Source organism: Pan troglodytes, chromosome 6 (genome assembly GCF_028858775.2).
Source record: "Pan troglodytes isolate AG18354 chromosome 6, NHGRI_mPanTro3-v2.0_pri, whole genome shotgun sequence".
In the NCBI taxonomy this organism is placed as follows: domain Eukaryota; kingdom Metazoa; phylum Chordata; class Mammalia; order Primates; family Hominidae; genus Pan; species Pan troglodytes.
Window position 1 is genome coordinate 75,592,380 of NC_072404.2, and position 11,897 is coordinate 75,604,276.

Consider the following 11,897-nt stretch of genomic DNA (forward strand, 5'->3'; position numbering starts at 1 on the left):
ATCCAGTTCATGAATAAGTATGTACCTTGTCCCTGCCTCTTCTTTTGTAACATTAATATAAGGTTATAATCCTGTGCATTGTAACATTAATATTAGGATAGTATCCCATACATTGCAACACCAGCACATCAGCTTGTACATTATGTGGTCCACCAGCCACTTTGCGATACAAATAAAAATGACCAAAATCCAAACTTTTAAATCTGACTTCATCATTTCTCAACAACTAATATATACAACACATAGAAATCATTTAGGTGCTTTATTTCATTATGTCTTCATGTACTCTCATAATCAGAGTTAATAAGGGTTAAAAATATCACTCATAATTCAAAATTGATGGGTGACTATGCAAGCTTTCCAGCTTGATTTGTCACACATGGAATAGTTTAATGTAACTGTTTTCCCTAAACTAAGGCTGTATCCTCACATGTGTAAGTGCCTTTCTGAGACTATTCATTTAAAAGCTGGCATTAAACCTTAGTGTTTGAAGTGAGCGTGTGTGTGTGTGTGTGTTCCATGTATCCAAAGATGCAGAACAAATCTGTTGTTCACTAGGGTGACTCCCACGCTAGACTGAAGAAGAGCAAAGCATAGGAACTTCCAACTAAAGAGAAAAAGGAGATCCAACTATAGATACTGTTTCAGAAGAAACACTAAGAAAGAGGACTTGAGTATTTTAACTGCTAGTAGGTAATAGCATCTTTGATAAAGCTCTTGCTCTTCCAGAAGAGGGAATCAATTTTCTTCTGCTTATTCAGCCTTCACTCTTCATACACACAAAATGTCTACTCCCTAAGTATATGACTTGCTAGAATGGAAAGATTACCATTATCTATGTTCAGGGTGTTTTTAGAAATAAGCCAAGACTTTTGGAACATTTTAGTGACCCTCCAAGCCTAAATACTTGCTATGCTTTGAAGAAACTTTGTCTAGCAAAGAGTTTAACATCCTTACATCATAGACTGTGAAAAAAAAAGGAAATTAGGTATTGCAGATCAGAATGCAGATCAGAAGGCTGGGCATGGTGACTCACGCCTGTAATCCCAGCACTTTGGGAGGCAGAGGTGGGCAGGTCACTTGAGGTCAGGAGTTCAAGACCAGCCTGGCCACCATGGTAAAACCCCATCTCTAGTAAAAATACAAAAATTAGCCGGGTGTGATGGTGAGTGCCTGTAGACCCAGCTACTTGGGATGCTGAGGCAGGAGAATCACTTGAACCCAGGAGTCGGAGGTCTCTGTGAGCAGAGATGATGCCACTATACTCCAGCCTGAACCTTAGTGTTTGAAGTGTGTGTGTGTGTGTGTGTGTGTGTGTATTCCATGTATCTAAAGATGCAGAACAAATTTGTTGTTCACTGGGGTGACTCCCACACTAGACTGAAGAAAAGCAAAGTGAGACTCCTTCTTAAACAAAACAAAACAAAACAAAACAAAAAAAACTTCACAAAAAGCAACATTGGACAATTCATATCTCTGAAACTTATTGGTGTTTACAAAATCCAGCTAATCAGATTTGACAAGTTTAGGGTATGTCACTAGATTAATCTGTGGGTTTCTATAGCACTTATTATCCTCCACGTAGCAACACAAAATACTCACATAAGCAAAAATACTCACTTGTAAAACGCAACATGTTAAAAATGTACGCAATTGTTTTTGTATTATTTTTACTCAGACATTCCCTGTGATCTAGTGACAATGTAAAGTATAAACAGTTTTTGTGCTACTCTTGATCCATGGCAATATAAATAATTCAATTTATGCTGGAATTGGGAAATTTACTTTTTAACAAACATCTTCAAATACAATGTAATATAAAAATAGATTTTTAAATATACATTTTGATTTTTAATTAAATAGTTTTGTTTCTTTCTGCTTCATTTCACAGAGTCACTTAATAAAATCCATGGTACTTACAGAAAAATTCCTGATGTCATATGCATGTGTTTCACTATAAGGCAGTTATGAGGTTGATAAAATTTCTTCTACAAATTTTTTCATTAGACATACGCAAATCAATAAATGTAATCCAGCATATAAACAGAACCAACAATAAAAACCATATGATTTTCTCAATAGATGCAGAAAAGGCCTTTGACAAAATTCAACAACGCTTCATGCTAAAAACTCTCAATAAATTAGGTATTGATGGGACGTATCTCAAAATAATAAGAGCTATCTATGACAAACCCACAGTCAATACCATACTGAATGGGCAAAAACTGGAAGCATTCTCTTTGAAAACTGGCTCAAGACAGGGATGCCCTCTCTCACCACTCCTATTCAACATAGTGTTGGAAGTTCTGGCCACGGCAATCAGGCAGGAGAAGGAAATAAAGGGTATTCAATTAGGAAAAGAGGAAGTCAAATTGTCCCTGTTTGCAGATGACATGATTGTATATCAGAAAACCCCATCGTCTCAGCCCAAAATCTCCTTAAGCTGATAAGCAACTTCAGCAAAGTCTCAGCATACAAAATCAATGTGCAAAAATCACAAGCATTCTTATACACCAATAACAGACAAACACAGAGTCAAATCATGAGTGAACTCCCATTCACAATTGCTTCAAAGAGAATAAAATACCTAGGAATCCAACTTACAAGGGACGTGAAGGACCTCTTCAAGGAGAACTACAAACCACTGCTCAATGAAATTAAAGAGGATACAAACAAATGGAAGAACATTCCATGCTCATGGGTAGGAAGAATCAATATTGTGAAAATGGCCATACTGCCCAAGGTAATTTATAGATTCAATGCTATCCCCATCAATCTACCAATGACTTTCTTCACAGAATCGGAAAAAAACTACTTTAAAGTTCATATGGAACCAAAAAAGAGCCTGCATTGCCAAATCAATCCTAAGCCAAAAGAACAAAGCTGGAGGCATCACACTATCTGACTTCAAACTATATTACAAGGCTACAGTAACCAAAACAGCATGGTACTGGTACCAAAACAGAGATATAGACCAATGGAACAGAACAGAGCCCTCAGAAATAATGCCGCATATCTACAACCATCTGATCTTTGACAAACCTGACAAAAACAAGAAATGGGGAAAGGATTCCCTATTTAATAAATGGTGCTGGGAAAACTGGCTAGCCATATCTAGAAAGCTGAAACTGGATCCCTTCCTTACACTTTATACAAAAATTAATTCAAGATGGATTAAAGACTTAAATGTTAGACCTAAAACCATAAAAACCCTAGAAGAAAACCTAGGCAATACCATTCAGGACATAGGCATGGGCAAGGACTTCATGTCTAAAACACCAAAAGCAATGGCAACAAAAGCCAAAATTGACAAATGGGATCTAATTAAACTAAAGAGCTTCTGCACAGCAAAAGAAACTACCATCAGAGTGAATAGGCAACCTACAGAATGGGAGAAAATTTTTGCAGTCTATCCATCTGACAAAGAGCTAATATCCAGAATCTACAGTGAACTCCAACAAATTTACAAGAAAAAAACAAACAACCCCATTAAAAAGTGGGCAAAGGATACGAACAGACACTTCTCAAAAGAAGACATTTATGAAACCAAAAGACACATGAAAAAATGCTCATCATCACTGGCCATCAGAGAAATGCAAATCAAAACCACAATGAGATACCATCTCACACCAGTTAGAATGGCAACCATTAAAAACTCAGGAAACAACAGGTGCTGGAGAGGATGTGGAGAAACAGGAACACTTTTACACTGTTGGTGGGACTGTAAACTAGTTCAACCATTGTGGAAGTCAGTGTGGCAATTCCTCAGGGATCTAGAACTAGAAATACCATTTGATCCAGCCATCCAATTACTGGGTATATACCCAAAGGATTATAAATCATGCTTCTATAAAGACACATGCCCACGTATGTTTATTGTGGCACTATTCACAATAACAAAGACTTGGAACCAAGCCAAATGTCCAACAATGATAGACTGGATTAAGAAAATGTGGCACATATACACCATGGAATACTATGCAGCCATAAAAAGGATGAGTTCATGTCCTTTGTAGGGACATGGGTGAAGCTGGAAACTGTCATTCTCAGCAAATTATCGCAAGGACAAAATACCAAACACCGCATGTTCTCACTCATAGGTGGGAACTGAACAATGAGAACACTTGGACACAGGAAGGGGAACATCACACACCTGGGCCTGTTGTGCGGTGGGAGGAGCAGGGAGGGATAGCATTAGCAGATATACCTAATGTTAAATGACAAGTTAATGGGTGCAGCACACCAACATAGCACATGTATACATATGTAACTAACCTGCACGTTGTGCACGTGTACCCCGAAATTTAAAGTACAATAAAAAAAAGAAGAAAATTCAACATAGACAAAATCTCTCTTTGCACTATAAAGGTTTATTTTTTTCTTCTGTAACATATCTGTGTTTGGGTATATCCAATGATATATCCAAAGTATAGCAAGTATTTAGGCTCAAACTGCCATGGTTTTGACAGTGATTTTTTTTTAAAGTAAGCCAAAATAAATAAAAATGGCATAAAACCTCATAAGGATTCATGTAACGATTACATGGAGAAATTATTTTCCCAGGTAGAGCAAGCCATCTAATTATTTCAAATATTGAAACAAATCTAGCCATTCATATAAATCACCCACTCATTAGCCTAATGGATCTTTGAAAGTATATCAATGGGGGTTGGGCGCGGTGGCTCACACCTGTAATCCCAGCCCTTTGGGAGACCGAAGCGGGCGGATCACGAGGTCAGGAGATCAAGACCATCCTGGCTAACACAGTGAAACCCAGTCTCTACTAAAAATACAAAAAATTAGCCGGGCGTGGTGGCAGGCGCCTGTTGTCCCAGGTACTCGGGAGGCTGAGGCAGGAGAATGGCGTGAACCCGGGAGGCGGAGATTGCAGTGAGCTGAGATCACGCCACTGCACTCCAGCCTGGATGACAGAGCGAGACTCCGTCTCAAAAAAAAATAATAGATAAGTGAAAAAATAAAAGTACATCAATGGGATGCAATTAAGTTAATATTCAATAACTTATCAAAGAAGGAAACTTTTATTGTTTCTTCCAGACCACTCAAAACAGTCAACAATATATATTAAACTTAACACAAATTTTAACTTTTTAAAAAAAATCTCAATATGAAGTCCTTTTAGAGTTGACAAAGATGTCAGTAAGGTGTAATAATAAAAGCAATTTTTATTAATTATCTATGATGATATGGACATTGTACTATATCTTTTAGCAGATGTATGTCCCTATGCAAGTCTTTAACAATGTAAATTCAGCAATTATTATCTTACTAAGTTTTCTATATAAGACAATTTACTTTTATTAAAGGAAATATAACAAATACTTACTAGAGACAGAAGAGAGCTGAGAATAGAATGGAGTAAGTAATAATAAAGTCACTAAACTAAGGCAGTTGTATGTTTGTTGTCATAATATATAGCCAGATTATAGCTAGGAGAGATTTTTAGAAATTAATACTGAACCCTGGAGCTTCAAGGTAGATGTTTCCATTGAACTGTAAAATAGGATTAATTCAACGAAAATGCTAAAATTATGGGGAAGCTAGCAGTGGAAGTATTGTTGGTTGCTTCACCTTGTAACAGTATTAATACACAGACTTACTTATATTGCATTTCTTTCATACAAAGTATGGAAATGCTATAAAATAGTATTTTAATAGTACTATAGTACTTTAATAGTATGTAAATAGTATTTAAATTTAATGGTATTTTAACAGTACCATAAAATACTATAAAATAGTATAGTATAAAATACTATAAAATGCAATACAAATAGCCTTTTAACTTATTTACATTGCAATACTCACAAATGCAAAGTATTATTTTTGCTGAATTTGATGCATTTCCTCTTTATTATACATTGTTGACTGTGAACACTTGAGTTAACTTTTATTATTGTTATTCTTTATGAGGTGCTTAATTTCTAGCTGAGAAGTAAAAGTTCAACAGCATGATACTCTTAACTACAATGGTGTATTAATATAAGAAGTATAAACTCCTAAACTTAATAAATTCTAATAGGATTTCTATGTTGTCAGGTTTAGAGTAAATAATTCAATATATTCACCAATTCTTTAGGAGTAAAGATATGCGGTATGAAGAAAACAAATTACTATGTAAAAATAAACTATGTCTAAAGTATAAAATAAATATAAAATAGCAGATGTTTACACATAAAGGGAGGATCAGTGGAAGTTATTTTTAAAAAGTGAAAATATTTTCCATTGTATTTATTGATATTATTCTTCAAATAAATTCTTTTCAAATAAAATATTTATTTCATTCTGCAAAAAACCTTAAAATACAACTTGCAAATTACTCTATATTAATGTCAATCATTTCGTATTTTTCAGTTAATGTGAATTGAGTAAAATATCTTGAAAATTAAAAACACCTCATAATGTCACCAGCTCAAAATGACCAATATGTTTGCAATAGCATTTACTAAAATCTACATAATGCTTATCACCTGCCAGACACTACACGCTTTAAATACATAACTTATCTAATATTCTTAAGGTGCCATTACTACCCCAGGTTAGTTATCTTGTACATATAGCTAGCACTAACTGACATACTCAGGAATCAAAACTAGGTGGTCTACTTAGGAGACTGTACCTTTAACCATTGCTCTACCCCACCTTCTGAGGAAAATGATTCTGCCAGGGTCTGTATGTATTTGAAAGTCATTAATTAAACTATAATCAATCAGAGATGTCAAATGTGAATATGCTTTTCTCATTATGAAAGTGAATTTGTGAGTTACAAGCAATGAAAAGGAAAGTGAGCATAATAAACATGCCAAAAGATTAAAGAGTGTAAATGTTAAGAACAGAGACAGTACAGATAAAAAGCAAATAATCATATTTAACATTCGAGGTCATACCATTTAAATTATCTACATGTACCAAAAAACTACAGTGGTATCACTTATAAATTATGCCCCAAGAGAACCGTCTCATTAACCTTGTTCAAAACATTAATGGTACTTTATTTCTAAAATAATAATGATCAAAATGTTTAAACAATGTTTTGTTTATTAAACAACACTATTCATATACCTCACATTTCTATGGAAAAAAAGTCAATCTTTATTTTCAGAAAATTTGACATAATTTGTTTTTACCTTTTTAAATACAAAGGAGTATAGAGATCTGACTCTATTATTCTAGCCTGAAGTCAGTCAAGAAGAAAGTATGACTCTTAATAAATGTGGATCTACTTTCCTTTGAAGGTATCTTTGAAAGGAGCAGTAGGAGGGAGAGCAATGTAGATCTTCTCTAAAACTGAATTTCAAAGGATTTATTTGGCCCATCTTCCACATGGGAAGAATTAGAATTTTTTTTTTTTTTTTGCCTTTTATTTCCCATTGTGAGATCCTAAATGGGAAAATAAGTCCAGGTTATGTAGGTCTCTATGCGGTATTAGATGCAATAGCAGCCATAGTGCAAGGAATGTAGGCCACAAAGGCCTGTGTAACTGGCTGCTGTGAACTTTAGTGGCAAACCTTAAAAAAGGGAAAAGAAAAAGGAAAGAAGACCTTTAGCACTTCCATATAGATCTCAATATCACTCAAAAAACTTTCTTCAACTGGGTCTGATGCATTAACGAGATCATAGAATTACTGCTAATTTAGAATTACATACTTTGGTGAGGAAAGTTTATTATTACAAATAAAATGCCATAGTTTATAAAAAATAATTGGGTGTGACAATAAGCCATATTTTAATATGTGGTTTATTATTGTGTGGATTAAAAGCAGAAAGCTTAAATTAAAAAGATAATTCCTTGAATTTCATTAAACAGTTTTAAAAATTGTTTTGCAGGTATTTAAACAGTGTAGAAACACTGTGAGATATATACATATATATATATAATGTCTTAAAATCCCAACATTTTAAAAGGAGCTCACCTCCTTTTAAAATTATGACAGATTAAAATTATGATAACTGTAATGTAAAATTAGGCAAACAAGTAAATAAAATTAAGTAAATAATGCAATTTTACCTGGTGCACTTATTAACAATATTCTTATTATTCAAATCTTACCTTTTCTTTATAAAATCTTCCCTAAACTATGATAATTCTTGTGGTTTCTGTATAATACCCAATGTCTGAATGAATATTCAAAAATCAGTCTCATTAATGTTTTAAAAATGCAACTGCTAAACAAACCATGTTTAAGTTTTTCAGCTATGCTAGCTTTTGCATCTCTCGAAACATAACTACTGGGCCAAGAGTTTCTAAATGATTTTCCAGTAACTGACATCTGTATTGAAACCTAAGACACACAGGCACTATAGTAAAGGTTCTGAAAAATTTCATTTTTTATAATCATAAATAAAATTAATCTATGATTTGACGAGGAAAAGAATTATTAGAATAGCAACATGAATCATATTTAAAAGAATATACAAGAGAATTAATTATTCCACAAAAGGTAAAAGAAACATTTTGTTTTGTTTTGTTTTTGGTCAGCAGTGATTCAGGAGATGAACCAACTGTGGGGCTCTGTGGCTATCATTATACAAATTTATCATCAATGAACCAGTGAAGCACGAAACTGAGGGTTAATATAGAATGAAAAGAGACTTTCCCCTCAATATATCACTTTAGAAGCATATATTCTGAGTTCTAAAAGCAATAATCTTCCACATAAAATTCAATACAAGAGTGATCTCCAACCACATTAGATCAAATTATGGCAAGATTCAAATAATATCTAATCCAGGTCCTCATCTTATATAGGAATCCGTGGCATATGGTCATTTCAGCCTCTTCATGGATACCCACAATGATGGGAACTTCAGCCAACAGGGTGCTCACGAATTTTTGGAAAACTCTGTTAGAAAGCTCATGATTTAACGAAAGTAAAGCTGCTTCATCCTTTCAAATTTCTCATAGATTTATCACCATTTTGTCCCGTGGGCTATCACAGGATAGTCAGAATTCCTTTTCTTACCTGATAGCTTTTCGCTATTTAATGATAGCTTTCATTCTTTCACTTCTCCAAGTTAAGTCTTTCCACGGCATTTCATAGAATACATCTATAATACACAATAATCTTCCTTTATTTCTCTTTTGAACTTACTCTTTGCTAGCGTGACAGTTTGCCAACGTCCGCCTCAACAAGGAGTGCTCAGAATTGAACACAACATTTAAGATGTGATGATCATTGCAAACTATAATAGGGCATCCGTTTGTGGGACTCTATTAAGTCCAATTTAACAACGCTTAACTTTTGCAGCCACGTTCCATGACAAATATCAAGCATTTGGCCAACAAAACCATGGTCATTAGTTGTGTAGTAGACTTTTCGTGCCCAAAGATTTTTCCATTTATGTCTATTCCTATAAGGTGGTATTTTGACATCGAACATGTTAACATGAATCTCTGTATTTGAACCTTAGGTATCTTATCTTCAAAAATATCAAGTTACTCTATTTTCCTTCCTACCAAACTCATATCCCTTCAGTGTTAAATAGTATGGAGCTATGTTGACTTATAATAACCTATCTCAATTTATTACCTCTTAATACTCAAGAATACCCAAGGAAAACATTTTCTTGTATGGCAATTTACATTTAAGAAACCTTGCCCAGTACTTCTTTTTATCTTGTTTATTTTAAAACAAGTTTTTTAGAGAATAATTTAACAGTGCGGTACATCTCCGTAAGAGCATTTCTTAGTAGTTGATCATGATTAAGTGGCAAAATGCAGGTAATGACATGCTCAATTCCACCTTTGAGTCAGGACAGTGTACATCGACGACAACAACAAACCCTTATGCTAATATGCCTGTGACGCAAATATCCATACATACCGCACACGAATTGTGCAGTGAGCTAAAAAAGAAAACAGAAAAGAAAAAAGCTACTACTTTATTCTACTTAAAGTTGTCCTCTATTCAAACTTTTATCTCACTCTTCTCTCCTTCTGCACCATAATTTTCTTTCGAGCAAAGACAGGGAGTTCTGGATGATTCCAATCTCCCCAAATCCACATCACAGCCTCCAATTGAGGTTCATTTAAGTCAGGTTGGAGCTGAGGGAGCCTGGGCTGGAACCGGCCAGGGTTTCATCCAGCTCCTCCCCCAAAACACGCCCCCCAAATCGGAGCCAGAGGAGAGCTCAACCACAGAGGACTTCCACTCAATGAGGGCAACCCCTGAGTAAAGTCCATGCCGACAACCATTCATCTCCTCCGACCCCCGCCCAGCACTAGACTGCGCTCCTAGCACCGCGCCTTCTTCCGGAGCCTCCTCCCCCAGGCTGGCTAGGGGTGAGCGCAGGGGTTAGTCAGTACGCACGTGACGCGCGATGCCCACATGACACGACCGTGGGCGGGGGAGGAGGACACGGAGTGAAGAAGGGGAAAAGTTACAGAAGACCCGTCAAAGCGCCCAAAGCAATTTGTCCCTTCTTTTCTTCGCCAGCGGTGGCTCACGGATCCCTAAGGGACAGCTGGGGACCCAGGCGCCCCCAGCCCAGCCCCAGAAACGCTGGACGCAGTTCTCCGCTCACCCCACCACCTTCTCTTCCCAGACCCGCTGGTGATGCCGCTGCACCCTAAAGTTGCTCCTTCCTTCTTTCCCTCCCTTCCTCCCATTCTTTCTTTCTTTTCTCCCTTCCTCCCTTCCCCAAAACCTCTTCATCCGCTTCGGGTGATACCACTGACGCACATTCAATTTGCCCCAGCAGCTCTGAGGAGGTCAGACCAGGCCGAGCACCTTCCAAAGGGGAGGGTCTAACTGAGCAAACAAAGTTGCACGCCACACCACAACCTGCCCCTCCCCTCCCTTTAGCCCCCAAGTCGAATCCCCGGCGAAACTCACTTGCACTGCGGGTGCCCTCTGGCCCCCACCCCATCATCGCGCAACACACCCCCTTCAACATGCGCGCCCACCCTTTCATTGCCCTGCGCCCCGAGCGGTCCCACCGCCCGGCAAAACACTGAGCAAGCCGCTGCGCTCACCTTGCTTGACACACTTGAGCCGGAGGGGGTCCTTGCAGTGTTTGATCACGACCAGCACGTCCCCGATGGTGAGCCCCGCCACGGGGGTCTCGTTCACCTCCAGCAGCAGCTCCTCCGACACCAACTTGCTGCCGCTCTCATAGGCCACCTTGCCGGGCTTCACCTCCCCCAGGTAGGGGAACTGTCCATTCTCGGCGCCCCCCTTCAGTTCAAAGCCCAGCTGGCCCTCCGGGTTCCTGCCAATGACACTCTCATGGACTTTGCTAGTCCAGTGGCTTTTCTTTTTCAAGCTTTTGGACATGGCAGTGGGGCGAGTCGCCTCAGTTCCTGGGCTCCTTGGGGTTAGGGGGGCTGGTGGTGAGAGAATGAGGATGGAGGAGCAAGGGGGCCCAGGGGGAATAACAGCAGACTTTGCCTTCGCCCCCCTCTATTCGGTGCTTTCCCTCTTCTTTGGATGGAGTGTGGACGAGGAAGGGGGAGGATGAGAGGGACGGCTGGGCAGAGGTAGGAGAGCTTGGATGAGGTTGTGCTGTCCCTTGAATGACACTCAAGGCTGTGGCCCCGCAGCAGAGGAAGCGGAGGAAGCAGAGGAAGCAGAGGAAGTGGTGGCGTCGGCGGCGGCGGCGGCAGCCGGAGCGAGCAGTAGCCGAGCTGGTGAGCGGGTGTGGTGGGGGTGGGGAAGGAGAGTAGGGATGCCGGGGGCCACTCCTGCGTGGTGCGAGTGGGAACGCGCGCGCGCGCGCCTGGGTGTGTGTTGTTAGCTGATATCCATGGCAGCTGCAGTGGCAGGGTGCGTGTGTGTGTGTGTGTGTGTGTACTAGTTGTACTGTACTGGCAGAGGGGAGGAGGCAGGGGAGGAGGGGCGCGCGCGCCGGGTGGGGAGCCACGGAGGGCTTCGCCGCTGCCT

At 38.6% G+C, this 11,897-nt stretch overlaps 1 protein-coding gene across 2 annotated transcripts in view; it reads right to left on the bottom strand.

The window, feature by feature from the left end:
- The window catches only part of LOC134810435 (huntingtin-interacting protein 1-like), a 136,225-nt gene extending 125,119 nt beyond the window's left edge, over positions 1–11,106 (bottom strand). For both annotated transcript variants that reach the window (XM_063814306.1, XM_063814307.1), the window contains exon 1: positions 10,991–11,106. The gene's annotated coding sequence lies outside the window, so the exon portion shown is untranslated. The remainder of the gene's footprint in view (positions 1–10,990) is intronic.
- Between the last annotated feature and the right edge of the window lie 791 nt (positions 11,107–11,897).